Here is a 16,509-nt window from a genome sequence, read left to right on the forward strand (position 1 = left end):
ACCTCTACCCTGTAATCAGTTTGGCATGGTGAAACCTGCTGGCATACTGCCGAACAGTGTTGTATATCATCCGCTGTTTTCCATAGGGCCAGCATGAAGGAGCAACACTAGTCAAAGTTTGCTCAGCTCCACGTGGCTTCAGATTAAGGCGTCCCATTATCCTACAGGCTGCTGTGTTGTGATAAGCGCTTGTGAGACAGCCATTTGTGTCTGCAGGCTGCAGGTCACATCCTTGGGGGGTGCTGTGCGCAGCTCCGCTGAGAGAGTGTGTGAGCGTCCAGGAATGTGTTGATGGAAATCACAGCTGAACGTACGATTCCTCCAACCTCAACAGTCCTGCTGAGGCCCACCAGCAACAATTTTGCGCACGCACGCACGCACACACGCATGCACGCACGCATGCACAATGCCCCTCAGCCCCTACCCCTTCCTCAACCCCACACACATATAAATGTGCGTAAATGTTTTGCGTGTTTTCGCTTCTCATTTTGAAATCAAATACTTGCATTCCTGCTGTCAAAAAGAGGGGAAAAAAGCTGTTGGCAATCTCAAAAACTCTTAATAACTTAAACAATTGAGCAAGCAAACGAGAACTAAGCTTAAGCTTAATTTACAATTTGTTGCATTGTTAAAGGCTCAAGAACTCGAGCAATTACACCCCAGTCATCCTGCATCTGACCTCAAGTCAGTACAGAAGGCTACATTTACTCCGTCACATTTGCTGTTGCACATAATTCACCTGCAGAAAATATGCTAATATATAAATTATAGATTTGTTGTGATTATATGAAAAAGCTCCTGATTGGTTGTTATTTGAACTTAGCTAAAACGGACAACAAGACCAAATATGGAAAATAAACCGATAGCCCTTATTCACATTCAGTGTTAAAGCTTGGTGATGATACAAAACATTGATCAAAGTCTATCAAAGAGAAAGGTTTACGATGCGTTTAGAAAGCCATTCCTTGGAACCGAAGGCCAAAATTTTCCCGAGTTGTAAAACAACTGTATAAGTTACAGAAGACATGATTAATACAAAGCAATAAACACGAAACCGAGAAAAAAAAGCTTTTTCTGTTTTCTTCCAGTAAGTTAATATGTTCTACGTAAGTGAATCATTACAGTAAGTACCTCTTTGCACTGGATAAACAACAACTTCCTTCACTCCTTCCATGTCTTTCGATGGTCAACTGAGTAAAAGCAAAACTTACTCAATCCTACTACGCAAGCGAAAAGATAAACTCATCTCTAGTGACGCTAAAGGATGTTAGTTGTGGCCTCGGATGAATGTGGAGTATCTGTAAGTCGGTCAATTGTATTGATTGCTGCGGGTAAAGCTACAACCATGTCTGCAGGAAACGGGCCTTCACATCTGCCAAGCTCTCTGTATTTACAGGCCACTGGAGAACAGCTTGTCAGGTTCTGTGGATCAAGCTGCTCGGCTATTAGTCATACCCACTTTTTTAAAACTATCCAGGAGTCCGGGGGTCTGGACAGGCGTGTCTCTGAGGTGGCCATCTGATTGTGCCAGAATCTCCACAATATCAAGATCAGGTCCAGGGCTCTGTACAGCAAAGAGCATGTTGTAATCTAACATATAGCGGCAAACACATTGCCTTATAGAAGACTGCTGTGGTTTTAAAACGCTGCTGAATGTTTGATTTCTTCGATGAACACAAACGGAAGGAAACGATCCTGATCTTGACCATTTGGAAGTAAAACGACAAACTTTCTGAAGTCGTGCTTGCCATTGTCTACAGTTTTGCGTGCAGCAGCCTGCAGGCAAATTTACAAAAGCCGTTAATCCAGACATATAAAAAGAATCGGGATCTGCATTTCCTCTCTTTCACGTGTTAAGAAACCTGTTTTATCAAATGAAACCAGATTGTTTGTTTTGCTGTCTGACATTACGACTTGACTTATGACAGCTCGAGTGAGTCACTTGTTTTCTTATTGCACTCACAGAATCATCATTTCATCTACGCTGCGGTTTGTTTTTGTTTATTGTTAAAGACTTTTTGTATTAGTGGACAGCATCCGGTGTGGTGAGAAGTTCCAGACTAAGCGGAAGCGTTTACGTCGCGAGAGGATGAACACACTCTGCATCATCTAGTGATCAGAACACAGCTCGTGTTATGAATGGATGAGTGCATACGTACGGCAGTGGAGGACTCGAACGCTGCTTCCAGTAACATCCAAATGAAGCAGAAATCAAAGGGAAAGAATAATTTATCATGACTATCAAGAAAATTCTTGGAAACGATGCCATCATTCTTTTGCTGATCTCTTGGCACCTTCTGCACAACATGCATACCTGAGCCCAACCACAGCAACCACTGTGAGGCACATCTGTAAATACTGCCTCAGATCTTAGAGTATATCGATTTTAACCAATGTTTGGGGGCTTCTCCTGAAGTTAATCTGACAGAAGACAAGTTACGTTTCGCACCTAAAACATAAATCAGCTCCCTAATCTGTCAGTAATTCATTGCTTTTTGACAGGGACTGTGAGTTATTGGCTTTCATATGTACTACGTGCTAATGTCCTGGAGAAGAGGCAGCTGTTGGATCCTAACATCAGAATCTGTGAAAAATGAGTCAAATATGTTAAAGAAAACACTTTCTAAAAGTCCCTCGATGGATTATTATATTTTGCTTGATCTGTCACTTCACTTTAATCCCCTCCGATCCAGGACGATAAGTGGACGTCCTCACTCAGATCTTTGAAAAAACAACTAAGTTATAAAAAATCCAAACACATCAGACTTCTGAGAATGTCCGGTAATCTCACTGTGTTATGCGGGACAGTTAAGCCGTTAGTGTGAATGAGTGAGGATATTGCTATGTGTGAGGAAGGAAGCAGCTGTTACACTTGAAAAGCTGAGTGATGTGAGCAGGTGACACAAGGTTTTCGCTGTGTGCAGGGCTTTGTTAACTCTTCCAGTACCCTGGGACCAAACCTATCTGAGCCTTAATTTGATAGCATAATAAAAGAATCTCTTTCAGCCCTCCTCAGCTGTGCTGGTGGTCTTTTTTCCCCCTGATGGAGACCCCAACTGTGCAGGGTGACTGGGCGCCGTCTTCTTCTTTCTTGACAAATCACTAAGAAGCACCTCGGAGGAGAAGCGATTGTCTAAAAATGATGAATTTCATCATAAGGGCCTGGATGTGCCGACAGAGTAATGACATTAAGTTGCCTTAAGATGTGTTCATTCGCATTAAAACAAAGTCCCTGCTCCTACTCTTACCTGGCATGTTTCAGAATGGGGTCAGACTAATTCAGGGGTGTCTTCTGTTCTCTTTAAAATTCTCTTTGAGTACAAGAGGAACATATATTTACCATTCCGTTGCGTAAAGCTCAGAGTAACAGTACTATAGTTTAGTTGCCACAGCTGTCTTTAATCTTAAACCTCCCATTACTCCATCGTGCTGCTTCCTTTTGTTGGACACTCGGCAACTGTATTCATCGTGTGTGTGTCAGGGTGAGTAAGTTCCTTTACCGGGGACTCTGTATGAGTAGTGGGTACAGCAATAGTGTCATCAGCGTTGAAGCCATTTCCTCCTAAGTGTGTAGGTGTAAACAGAAAATGCCTCTCTTTAGTCAATGACACACTCACAGTGAACTCATCGTTAGTATACAGAGGGCAGCCTAAAACAAAACACACTTGCTGCGTTGCCTGTTTTCAGGACATACAGCAGGTGTGGGTGGTGTGTGTGCATGTGTGTTTATGACCGAAGGAGGGCTGCTGTGTGCTTTCAGGCTTTCGGGGAATAACCGAGGGAAAACCTTTAGTCCTAACAGCTGGCCACTACTGTAGCTGTGAGTACAAGACCCAAATATGGAGCTGTGGTATATGTCTTCTATATCTGGTACAAGGTCGCAAAGGCAGGCCTACCTTGGAAAAGAGGGCCAGCTGTTGAAGGTGAAGGCAAAGGAGCATATGGATATCTCACACTCTGTCCTTTTAAAGCTTTACCTAATGTATTTTTTATAGTTGACATCAGATTGATCATCTGAAATTGTGGCCACTTCCAGCATTTATGACTCATAATAAATATTAGATGGAATTTCTGTTTGTGGAACACGTTTAAGTATATCGATTTGATCGGTGATTATTTTTCATCGAGCGCCTTTCAATCCGCTACTTAAAACTTTATAAACACTTCACAGCAAAATCAGTCTCGCTTCATTACAAATAATTTCATTTGTTTTGTTCTAACATGTTAGCTTCGAGTTGTAAATCTGCTTTTTTCCCCCAACTTAGCTATCGGAGTTGCTGCCTGTCGGGTTTAAATAAAAGATGTCAGTGACTCTAAAGTGGAGATGCAGTGTGCCCTAAAGCCCTGTGGTGTTTTCTTGTTTGTTTGTTTGTTTGTTTTTTTGTTACCACAGGTTTTTTTCCCCCCGATTTGAATCTTTGTCCACCGAGTCCTCGCTGCAGTAAATTCACAGTGACGCTGAAAGCTTTCTAAAGAGTTAGCCCGTTGCTCTTCCTCACCTTTTGATGCTCATTTGTGACCACTGTAGCCATGGCTACAGGCTGGAAAACTCAAGGATGTGGTAAACAACAGCTTCTCAGCCCAGAGTTGAAAAAGTGAAAGCCACTGGCATCCCCACACTTGGATTGTGAAAGTGTCTCGAACGCCACCCTGACTCTGATCTGAGCTGCCCATGAGAGAATACCTTTGTCCTTAACCGCGGCGCGGAAAACCCCTCGTGCTGCCCTGTTGCCAGCTGCACACACACTGGTGCCCGCCAGTGACCATAACAGCGCCCGTTTGTACACCATTCGCACACCATACCCTGTCTTTCCTAAGAGCTCTTCGCTCCCTCGCAGTGCGTGAGCAGCTGTTGTGCAATCACATACTATGTCGCGCTTTGATTTGACTTCAGCGCTGAGATGATTGAGGCAGGCAAGACCAGGCAAATCAGCTATGTGACTGAAAAATGGTAATAGGAGACAAGAATATAAAAGAAGACACACTGGTTGTGGCAGTGGCAGTCTTGCTGAGAGTGGGTGGTAGATTAATGTTCCTGGCAGGCTCCATTTTGTTCATTTCTAAACATTCCCGTTTCGTACTGAAGGAGTTTGAATTGTGGATAAATTTCCTTTGAAAAAAAGCTTTAAGTGCATCGCCATTCATAATGGGCTCTTTCTTGCGTCTTACCTACAGTAAATAGTAATTTAATTCCTCTTTGGACCTTTGACATGAAATCTCTTGCTTATTTTATACTTTGTGCAAAATGCTGGAAGGCACAGATGCTTGATATTGCCACTGACTGGGTGTGGCCATATTGTATGTGTGGAAGTAGCATGCTTGGTTTTTGTTGGTTTTGGCAAGCTGAAATATTTTCCACCTAATGATCCTGTCAACAAGCCCTCTTTTCTCGTTCTCTGCTCTCATCTTCCCTGCACTACTTCTGTATCCATCGCTCTTTGTCCTTCTCATGTGTCTCTTGTTTTCTTTCATTGCTCCTACATTTGTCTGGGCTTGAGCTCCTGTCAAAATATGTTGTGGCTCCAAAGCTGAGCGTGAAAACACGTATTGTATGCATTTTTTTATTTATTTAAATAGACACTTTTTTTATTTTTAATTGCTAACTTTTATAAATATTTGTTCAAGCAGCAGATCTTTATTGTAGCATTTGTGAGGTCCAGACATTTATCTTACTTTCTAGGCTCATTTGTCTCCGGTCGCACCTTCTTTAAAAGTGTAATGCTGCTATTCAGTACAGCCCACAATATAAATAGCTAAACTCTGCAAATATTTTTTCTTCTTCTCCTCATTCATTTTGTTAAACCTCACTGGACATTCTCTGTTGCCACATCAGACACGGCTGTCAACAGCTTTATATTTAATCAAAGCCACACTTCCCAGTTTGCTCCTTTGTACCTCTTCTTATCTGTTTATCTTATTTATCCGTTTTCTTTGGATGGGATCGTCTTTGCAGAAGAGCAGAAAGGAACAAAATGCAGTGTACACATGTGTAGCAAGAATGCTCACAAAATGAACAGGTCTCGAGTATTAAGATAAAAGATCTCGGTTCTAGCTGTAACAGGAGACACGTCAGGCATTCCCTACCAAGAGTTGGGAGGTTAGGGGGCACTCAGTACTTTTTTTTTTCTGGTACATAAAACTGAGTTGTGGAAAAGCCTGTCTGGGTGGCAGAGCTATTGCAGAGACCACCCTCTTTACGTCTCTGCTGAAGGGTCTGTACATTTGCATTTATCACTCTCTCTTCTGATTTTTATGGTCTGGCTCGAAGGTTTCCTCCCTCTTTAGATTGTGATGAAGATTTACATTATTTGGATTTATATTTAGGTTGTTACGTTTGCAATGATAACACGCTCGTCCATTGTAATGGTTGTTAAGCTGCAGAAAATTAGTGGTTTTTGCACCTTCACCTCCTTTATTTGCGTTGCTTTGCTGCAGAAATGTCAGAGATGAATCTCCGCACCTGTTCTTGCTCAATGACATATTTCCAAATAGGCTAGATAATTTATACTGCTCATCTTGATAACACTTTTTTTAAGAGTGAAAACAAGAAATTCATAACCAAGTCCAGATGGATCTGGTCTTGTCTTTTTCCCTGCACTGAATCTGATTCTGTCTCGCATTTTTAGAGGCCTTACTGTTCATCTACAGTGCTGAGGTGAAAAAGATTAGGCTAAGCTGAAGTAAATTATCAGCATTCGCCATAAATTGCAGGGACGTGTGTGTAACTTCACCGCGGGCCTGTTGAAAATGTATTTCATTACACAATTCAGTGTTTTGGGGCCGGGCTGTGAGGTGCAGCGCAGGGCTAGGATTCAGTATGAGCGCATTTCTGCTTGCTGCATATGCACAGGGTGCCTCGAGAGGACAAAACTGTGCAAAAGGGACCTCTCTTTTCATTTTTACGATTTTCCTTGAATCCTTTGGAGAGCGTGGAAAGACAGGCATGTTTATGAAGGTTTCCAGATGGTCCGCCTTGCACCCCCAGCTTTTCTTTTCAGTTCTTGAGCCATGAAGGATTAATCAAAGTCAGTGGTAAGGGCTGATGGCTAAACACTGTGGCTCTCACTAACCCAGAGGAAACCTCTGTTCAACTTACTTCAAGTCAAATTCAGCCCCTGGGCTACAGTACTGAGGAAAGTTGAAACCCAAGGTTAAAAACCAAGCACGCTTAACGAAACCTTGGCTACACGAGTGCAGATAAACAAACTCTGCCCCCAATTCTGTTTAGCGGAGCAGCTGATGTCCTCCTCAGGTTAAAGGAATCTGTATTGCGTCCAGCAAGGAGTCAGCCTTAATGAATACACCTGAACTCTGGTCCCCTTTGAGAGGCGGGGAGGGGGATTGCGTAGCGTGACTGGAGACAGACAACACCATATGGCACGAAAGGCAAGAAAATGCAGCAGAACAAACTCATGAACTTTAAGTCATTTGGACTTTGGTATTTATGGATTCTCTGTAGAGATTAATTATCCGAGTTCCCTTTTGTTCTGTTTTTAGTCAAATGCATTTCAGCGATTCAGTGCTTTATCCTGCACAAGAAGGCTAAAAAGGATTTCTGATTGCTGTGATCAGACAAAGTTTTTGCCTTTTTAGAAACCATTTTTAGCTTCATCACTATCTCCTGACAGATGTAGATGAAAGCGGCGAGCTGAAAAAAAGGACGACAGCTCGAAACAAGAAAAGCCAAAAATAAATAAATAAGATAAAATCACAAAATCTGAGTTATAACAAAACTGTTCATTTCTGGATAAGACGACTCTATTTTTGTTAATAGAGCTACCCGCTGTTGTGCTTCTGTTAATTATCACTTCAGACACTGGAGAAAACAACCCTTCAGTTGACAGGAATAACTGGAGCTTGTGGAACAGAGGGGCTTTTTATTTATTTATTATTTTTGTTAGTAGTTAATGAAACAGATTGCTTGAGTAACACCGTGTCTTTCTATAAAAAAAAAAATACAAAAATATATTACTGATGTCAATTTTCTTTAATAAGCACATGCAAAGGCACTAGCACTCTAACCCAGCTGAACAGCTGCGCTGCATGGCAGTGATGAACACATACAGCCTTCGTGACACATGTTATTATTCCAAATGTCAACAAAAATTGCAGTGGTTTGTTCGCCGCAGTCGCGCTCGATGATTAGAGGTGAGTCCACCGCAGATCATCCTTTGTCATTCGGTGCTGTTCGCACACCATAAAACTGTAACCTGAACCCATGTAATTATTTTATCACTGAATATGTGCAAGATTGTGAGGATCATTTTTAGTCCACACAAACAGAACGCTCTTCAGAGGTCAGAGAGATGAATGATGCAAAACTGATGTGATTTATTGCAACTAAACAATGAAACCCTCAGAAAAAAAGGAGAAGAACAAAAGCCAGTGAGGATTATGAAGCATTTCAGTCCTTTTAGATACAGCGACTGAGATAAGACTGTACTCCATACGTCTTATCTCAGGATGACAGTATGCAACAGTAATTAAATCTGTTATGAGTCCATAAACATAAAGATCAAGCTTTGAATTATTGCTTTCTAGTTGGTGGTCTGACCAGTTATCCAGTCCATTCATCTTTTCTGCTTATCCCATTCTGGGTCACAGTGGGTTTGGAGCCTATTCCAGCTGTCGCAGGGTGAGAGGTGGGGTACACCCTGTACGGGTTGCCAGTCTGTTGCAGAGCTGTCGTATAGAGACAGACAGCAATTCACATTCAGATTCACACCAGCAGCCATTCTGCAATCCCCAATTAACGTTTTGATGCATGCTCTATTGGAATCACCAATCATCCTAACTGCATGCATGTCTTTGGACTGTTTGAGCAAGCCAGAGAGAAACCGTGCGAGCACAGGGAGAGCATGGAAACTCGGATTCAAACCAGGACCACTGCTCCACTGTGCTGGCCCCAACTGACTCGGGGGGAAAAAAAGGCTTTTCTGCGTGATATTGTTAAGTAGTAAAAGAAAAAGATTATCTTCTCATATCAAAGGAAACCATTTTGAGCGTTTGCAGTTGTATTGCAGTTCTTTGAAGAATAACTCAGTCTGTTACCAGACCAGTTATCTCCTCTCATTTACAGAAATGTATTCCTAAAAAGTCAAAAACGTTGTACTTATGCTAACTATATTTCAGTAGTACAGCGATTTCAAACACTTTTTTTTCTTTAATCTGCATCACACACCCTTAAATGAGATGTTCTCTGTTGTTTAAATGTGTATCTCTAACCAAGTCAATAAATTGTTAGGTCTTGTCATGAGTTTTAATCTCATGTAAACATGTGGTGCAGCCTGAGTAAACACTCTATTGGCTGAAGTAGATCTTAGAAAGAAAACATTGCTCTTGTTTCATCTCTGGAACCGAGTCTGCATGTACCATTTCCTTGTATGGGTTTCCCATTAAGTCAGATAACCATCACCTGCAATATTTTTGTGGTAGTCTTTTTATTTTTTTTCCCCCCTCATTTTATTTTCCCTGCTGCACTTGATGTACGTCCTTCCTGAAATTGTGGCGTTGGCGTGACGTGACCCGAGCCTTTTCTTGTAAACATATCGAGGTGGAGCAGACAACGAGACTGCTTCAAAGGCGTGTGTGTGCGCCCGCGTGCGTGTGACTGGATGGTCGTTTACTGTATTAATGCAATGTTTCTTCATAGTAGAGTGCCGAAAGTTTTATTTGTTATAGGAACATTTAAATCATGTGTTTCCAACTCTGGGAGGAAGGTCAAAAACATTTCAACTACAGCATATTTAAGTCTTCACCCTTCATCTGTACCATACCTTAAATGTTATGGTTATGAATATGAATATAGATATTGCAGGAATATAAATATATATACAATTTTATATATGTTATATAAACTAAGGAGCTTGGAAAGAAAAAGTGACTGGGCTTCTTTAAGTTTCTTGAAGACGTTTCACGTCTCATCTAAAAGGCTTCTTCAGTTCTAAAGCTAAATATTGGAGAGTCCCAAGTATTTAAGCCCTAGTGGGAGTTGTCCCTTAAGAGGGTCGTTATCCACTATTGTTCATGTTCCTCATCACATGAGCCAAGGTGTGAAAAAGGGAGTGGGTCATTATCATCAGAGGTTTCGGGTGAAACCATGGAGAGCCTTACCTACTGAGATCAACTGACACAAGATGTGAGTGGGTGTTAAAAACTGGATTGTGAGCGGCAGATGGTGTTGTAAACCTCCACCTCTGTTCTTCTTTCACTTCTCTTTCAAACCGCCCGTCTTCTCTGTCCAAAACATTAGTATCCTCGAAAGAGTGACCTTTATCCTTTAGATGCAGGTGTACAGCTGAGTCTTGTCCCGTCGAGGTGGCTCTTCTATGTTGTGCCATGCATTTATGACGTGGCTGTTTGGTCTCTCCAACGTAGAGGTCTGAGCATTTCTCACTGCACTTCACAGCATATAGTATGTTGTTTAGTTTGTGTTTGGGAGTTATGTCTTTGGGATGAACCAGTTTTTGTCTGAGCTGTGGCTGGTTGTTTCTCTGATAAACCTGCTACATAAAGGATGACAAATTGGTGTCTGACCTTCTTTACTGTGCATCTCTGCAAATTTGATGAAAGCCCAGTTGGGATAACTACATGTTTTAAGAGTTTTCTTTACATGTGTGTGTTCCTTTTCTTGATTACTCCAAGTTTTTGTTCCAGAGGGTGATTGGAGTTAAAGAGTAGGTACTGGTCCATGTGTGTGGGCTTCTGGTAAACCTCAGTGTTAAGGTTTCCATTTTCCTCAATGCTCACAGCACAGTCCAGAAATGGCTGTTATCCTTTGTATCTTCTCTTTTGAACTTTATGTTTTTATCCACTGATTTGATGCGAAGAATTAAGGATTCTACTTTTTGGGTTTCGATTTTGATCCAGGTGTCATCCAAGTATCTGTACCAGTGGCTAGGTGCTGTCCCTTTGAAAAAGCCAAGAGCTTTATTTCCCACTTCCTCCATGTAAAGGCTGGGGACACTGGGGAACACTCATGTTTTTGTCTGTAGAAACCCTCTTTGTATTTAAAATATGTGGTGGTAAGGCAGAGATCGCTATCTTTTAAGAGAAGAGAGAGACCACATCAAAGGACACAATGGTTTCATCTGGATCCAGTGTACTTTTCTGAACCTTGTTGGCAAAGTAGGGGGAGTTTTTGATGTGATGGGGTGTGTTCCCCACAAGAGGATGGTGACGAGGTGCTTGGAAATGTTGTAGGTGGCTGGGTGGGACTCCAGGGTATAACAGGGTATAGCATCCCTGGGTACAGACAGTGGTACGTAGTAGGGCTGCACGATTAATCGTTAGAAAATCGCGATCTCGATTCATACTTATGTGCAATCTCATTTCCAAATGACAACGATTTAAAAAAGAAAAAGAAAAAAGAAAAAAAAAGACGACGATTGTACCGCATTTTGATCCGGGACGTAATCTGCATGAAAACAAGCGCTCACTCTTCCTGCTCAACAAATGACAAGGGCGGAGCCTTATACCACGTGATACAGAAGCTGTGCGGTGTGATGCTAAAATTAGCAGGGAAAAAACAACGGAGAGCACGTCAGGGATGACGAGAAAGTGACAGGAGAAAATCCTTCCGGTCTCCACCCAAACATCAATAACGGGAACCTTATACAGCGCTTCCCTATACCCGTCGAACTTCCGCAGGCACAAAGAAATTACGGAGGCTATCACTTATCACCTGACCAAAGATATGGCTCCCATCAACACTGTGCAAAACGAGGGATTTAGGAAAATGATCAACACCCTAGACAAACGCTACACAGTGCCGTCCCGCAACTATTTTTCTATTGTTGCACTACCTGCTCTATACACGCAGTGTCGAGCAACGGTGGAGACGGAATTTCAAGCAGTACAACATTTTGCGGCAACAACAAAACGTGAGACATTTGTTGTTTTTATGTTTATTTATTGTTTTTATGTTCAGTCTCAATTGTTACGAAGTTGATGTGCAGTTAATAAGTGCAATAAATATTTATACTGGAAAAGAAAATCGTGAGAGAATCGTGATCTCAATTCTAAGCCAAAAAATCGTGATTCTCATTTTATGCAAAATCGTGCAGCCCTAGGTAGAGTGGTCAATGGCTTTATCATTTTTTCAAGTTGTTTTGGCAACTGATGACTTTCTTTTTGTAGTTACTTGGGGGGTCTCATCTTAAGGCTTCATTGGTGTTGTTGTCATGCCTTGGCACATGTGATGAGACACATGATCAATAGTGGGTCAACAACCCTAAAGGACTAAAACCCGTGACTCTCGACCATTTGGTCTTAAAACTGAAGAAGCTTCTCGGATGAAAGTGAAGCATCTTCAAGAAACTTAAAGAGGTTCAGTAGCTGTTTTTCCAAGCTCCTTAGATTACCATGGCCTGGATGACTGAGAACCTACACAGACATATGTTATATAAAATGTTTTACTCCAGGTGCATTCAATTTCTCTTAAAATATAAATATCTATTTTATTGACAGAAGGCATGATGATGGGAATAACCAAACAGTTTGGTTTTGCAAAAAAACAAACAAAAAAAAACTATAGCTTGCTGGGCGCAAAGCTAGCCTTCAGCATTTCAGGGTTTTTAGATATTTTACTGCAGCTCAGCAGGGTTTTTACACATGCTTTTGTCAAGTTTACAAGTTTATCATAAACCCTAAAGTGCACGAACCTATGATTTATAGATGCATCAGTTCAGGTCCTGTGTGTTGGCCTTTAACTGCCGTAAACCTTTAAATCTGACACAATTTAAAACACTGAGTCTCCTATTGGTGTTTTCAAGTTTTTAGTCTGCCTCTGAAATTAATTGTATGTTTCCTATTTAGGCCGTCCTGCTCACAAGCTTAAACCATAACTGTTATGAAAATAATACGGATAGTGAGGTTTTTGTAATTTTACACATGATCATTTTACTTTGTATCTCGAATGCCGTAAACATCAACAACTGTTTTATTATACGCTTCTGCTGACGGTGTATATGTGTATGCTTTTTTAGTAAGAATTCCTAAGCTTTCTGTACACAGTGTGCAAAAACTGGAACTTTTTCTTCACTTTTCTTAAAGCAGAGGGTCTGCTATGTGGGAGTAACTGGAAGACACAAAGGAAAGAAGGGAGGACAGCAGGGAAAAGGAGTAGGGGAGGATAAAACTGGGACACTGTGCTACATCATAGATGTTGATGACTGAAAACCAATAGTAATGTTAATGTTAGGATAACTGCAATCTTTGAAGCCCACTGAAAGCAGTGCTTGAATCCTGCTAAAATATGTAAAGTGACCTTTTTCTTAAGAAATCATCAATTCCTCCATGCCAGTAGGAGTATGTTTATATAGATCATTTATTAAAGTTATACAAATAATACTTTTATATGATTCATTTAAATTCATTTTAAACATTTGGCAGAGAATAGATTCAGTAAAATAGAAGTAGATAGTTTTCTGAAAGTGGGATCAACTCCAGGAATTATTTTTTTTGCCAAATTGTTAAGTCATCATTAAACACTTTCATTGTTTTGATATATTTAATGAATCGTTGCAGCGATATTAGCGTGTAATTTCCTTCAGTCAGTTGGATTTGCTGTTCTTCTCACTGTATGGAGTGTAAATTGTGGTCTGCAGGAATTTTTCTGCTCCTCTAGGAAGCCCCTTAATATTGCAGGTGGTGTTTGTTGTTTAGGTAAATGAACCTTGTCGGCTGAGGAGATGTGTGGTCTCCACCTGCAAGCATTCAGCTGTATGGCAATAAAAATATAAGCCCCATGCTACAGCTGTCCAGATTTAAAGCCTCTTCGCAAACTGTAGCTATTTATCAAGTTTAATCCAAAACAGGGATTTTGGATATATTGTTTAAATGCCCTCATTCCAGTTAGCTTACACAGGGCTGATCTTCACTTTGAACATTTTATAACAAGGAGTACAGCTAAGAAAATAGCGCCTTTACCCGTACCAGTATACCTTATTTTGGTTTATTTGGGGTTTTTTTAAGTCATTTATTTCTGTATAAAAATAATGTGATCTTAACAAATATAGGTTTCAGTTAGTTAAAATGTATCTAGCAGCCCTATTAGACAAAAAATATGTGTAATTTTGAGATTTTGCATCTGACTCTTTTTATGTGAAACAGCTCAACTAAGTGCAGGAAGTTGTTTTTTCACTTTTCACTTTTTCATTGAAAATGATGACAAAGAGGGAAAAAAGGTGACTACTGTGGAACTAATTTGGTATGACCAGTAGCAAAATAAACATTGACAGCAGAACTTGTCCATGGTTCAGATATAGGCCTTGATCTTTCCTATGTGAAGTCTGCATGTTCTCCACCTCCCCGTGTGGGTCATCTGTTTTCCACCCGCAGTCCACCCACATGCACGCCAGGTGGACCGTAGATTATCTGTGACTACGAGTATCGTGGCGTCCACCCGTCCTGTGGAGACTGATGATCTGTCTACGACGCTCCTCTGATTTCCACTGGTGCATTCTGGGAAAGGTTGCAGCCTTGTGCAGCTTGTTTGTCCACATGTTCCTGCACAGGTTTTGCACTTGAATCCTGCACGAAGTTTCCATTTTGAGCGTGGGAGGTTTCTTTGGTTTTTTTTAAAAAAGGGTTTGCCCGACAGCTTTTTCTGATTTTTTTTCCCCTCTTTTTTTAATGAAGTGTTTTACGAACCAGTCCTCCAAGTGAGACATCAGGTGATGAAGTGGTTCTGATCAATGGGTAAACCTGGAAATATTTTAGGAATATTTGGACCTATGATAATAAATAGGTGTGGTGTTGTCTTGGGAGCATTACTTTTTTTTAAGGAATTTTGGCAGAACAGCGTGACATCGTAAATTTACCGTAGTAAAATTTTACCTCTAAAATGAAATGCTAGGTATAAATAACACCTTTTATCGACTTATCTCATCGCGATTTAACCAAGTGGATTTATGTCTTTGTTTGTTCATTGAATGGATGGATGTTGTACTTTATTCACAAAGTAATTTTTGCCCAGCAATGACACGCTATTTGATATATTTTGGTATACTGCATGTGTAAAGAACAAAACATTTTTTGGTTATATAGTGTTCTGATTTATTCGTGCTCTTCACTCATACTGGCAATGACGCACAGACTGATGTCATTTGTTTGCTTCTCTATCCTAATAAGCATGGGAATTAACCTCTAATGTAGTAGCCAAACCAGAGGTGAGCTTCTGCAGTAAGCAACGCACTTCTCCAGCCGGAGGGTATAGTATGTCTTTACGGAAAACAGCCAATCTGGCATGTGAAGAAGAACGTTTTCACGGGACTCTATGTACTAGATTAGATTAGATTAGATTAGATTAGATTAGATTAGATAGAACTTTATTAATCCCTCGGGTGGGTTCCTCTGGGAAATTCGATTTCCAAAAAAGCACAGCACCGACAGAAGTTACAGAGTTACAGAATATTATATATATATATACACACACACACACACACACACACACACACACACACACACACACACACACACACACACACACACATATATATAAATACAGAGACAATATAAATAAAATATACGAAGGGGATAAATAGAATAAATAGGAATAAAAAAATAAAAAATAAAAATACAAGTGAATTGCACATTTCAAGTATTGAGGTCTATTGCACTGTTGACTATTTACAAAAGTATTGCACAAGGTATTGCACAGTGAGGTGAAGAGGCACTACAGCTTAGTTGTTCCCCCCTCCTTTGTCCTCCTGTTTCCCCTCCCTCTCCCCTCCAGAGAGGAGTTAAACAGTTTGATGGCGTGTGGGACAAAGGAGTTTTTAAGTCTGTTAGTTCTTGTCTTGGGGAGAAGCAACCTGTCACTGAACAGACTCTTCTGGTTGTTAATGGCCGTGTGTAGAGGATGCCTGGCATTGTCCATAATGTCCATCAGTTTCTTTAATGTCCTTTTCTCTGCCACTGTCACCAGAGTGTCCAGCTTCATGCCGACCACAGAGCTAGCCCTCCTGATCAGACTATGTATGCCCTATTGCTTTGTTCAGCATTAAGAAGATATATAGCAGCCAGGTGCTGCTAGTCAATTGAACATGATTAATTGATGTTCAGTTAATGTGTGAGCACCTGTATAAAAGCAGATGTTTTGGAAGTTTGCTAGTTGCTAATGTTAACAGTAAGCTATAATCTTCCTAGAAGCAAATGTCCCAGCAAATACTTCAGAAGAACAGACTGTGCAATGTTTAGAGAGATTGGAAAAAATCCAAAACTAGATCTCAGACTCCAAACCTGAGTTGGCATGTTAACTGGTTAAGTTCATGGCAGTACAATATACACACACACACACACACACACACACACACACACCTCATACGCACTGTCACTGGTGGACCATGACCACCTCTATGTATCGGTGTTCTAGACTAAATGTGAAGCCATCTGTCTGACAGCTAAAGCTTGGCAGAAAGTGGGTTTTGCAATAAGACAATAATCCCAAGCACAGCAGCAATTCTGCAACAGAACGGCTAAAAAAGGACAAGAATCAAGATGCTACAG

The 16,509-nt window shown here is 40.9% G+C and overlaps 1 protein-coding gene across 4 annotated transcripts in view; it reads left to right on the forward strand.

The window, feature by feature from the left end:
* nrg2a (neuregulin 2a) overlaps window positions 1-16,509 on the forward strand; it is a 78,768-nt gene that overhangs the window by 42,968 nt on the left and 19,291 nt on the right. The window lies entirely within an intron of this gene.

This window comes from Astatotilapia calliptera, chromosome 10, assembly GCF_964374335.1.
Source record: "Astatotilapia calliptera chromosome 10, fAstCal68.1, whole genome shotgun sequence".
Lineage (NCBI taxonomy): Eukaryota > Metazoa > Chordata > Actinopteri > Cichliformes > Cichlidae > Astatotilapia > Astatotilapia calliptera.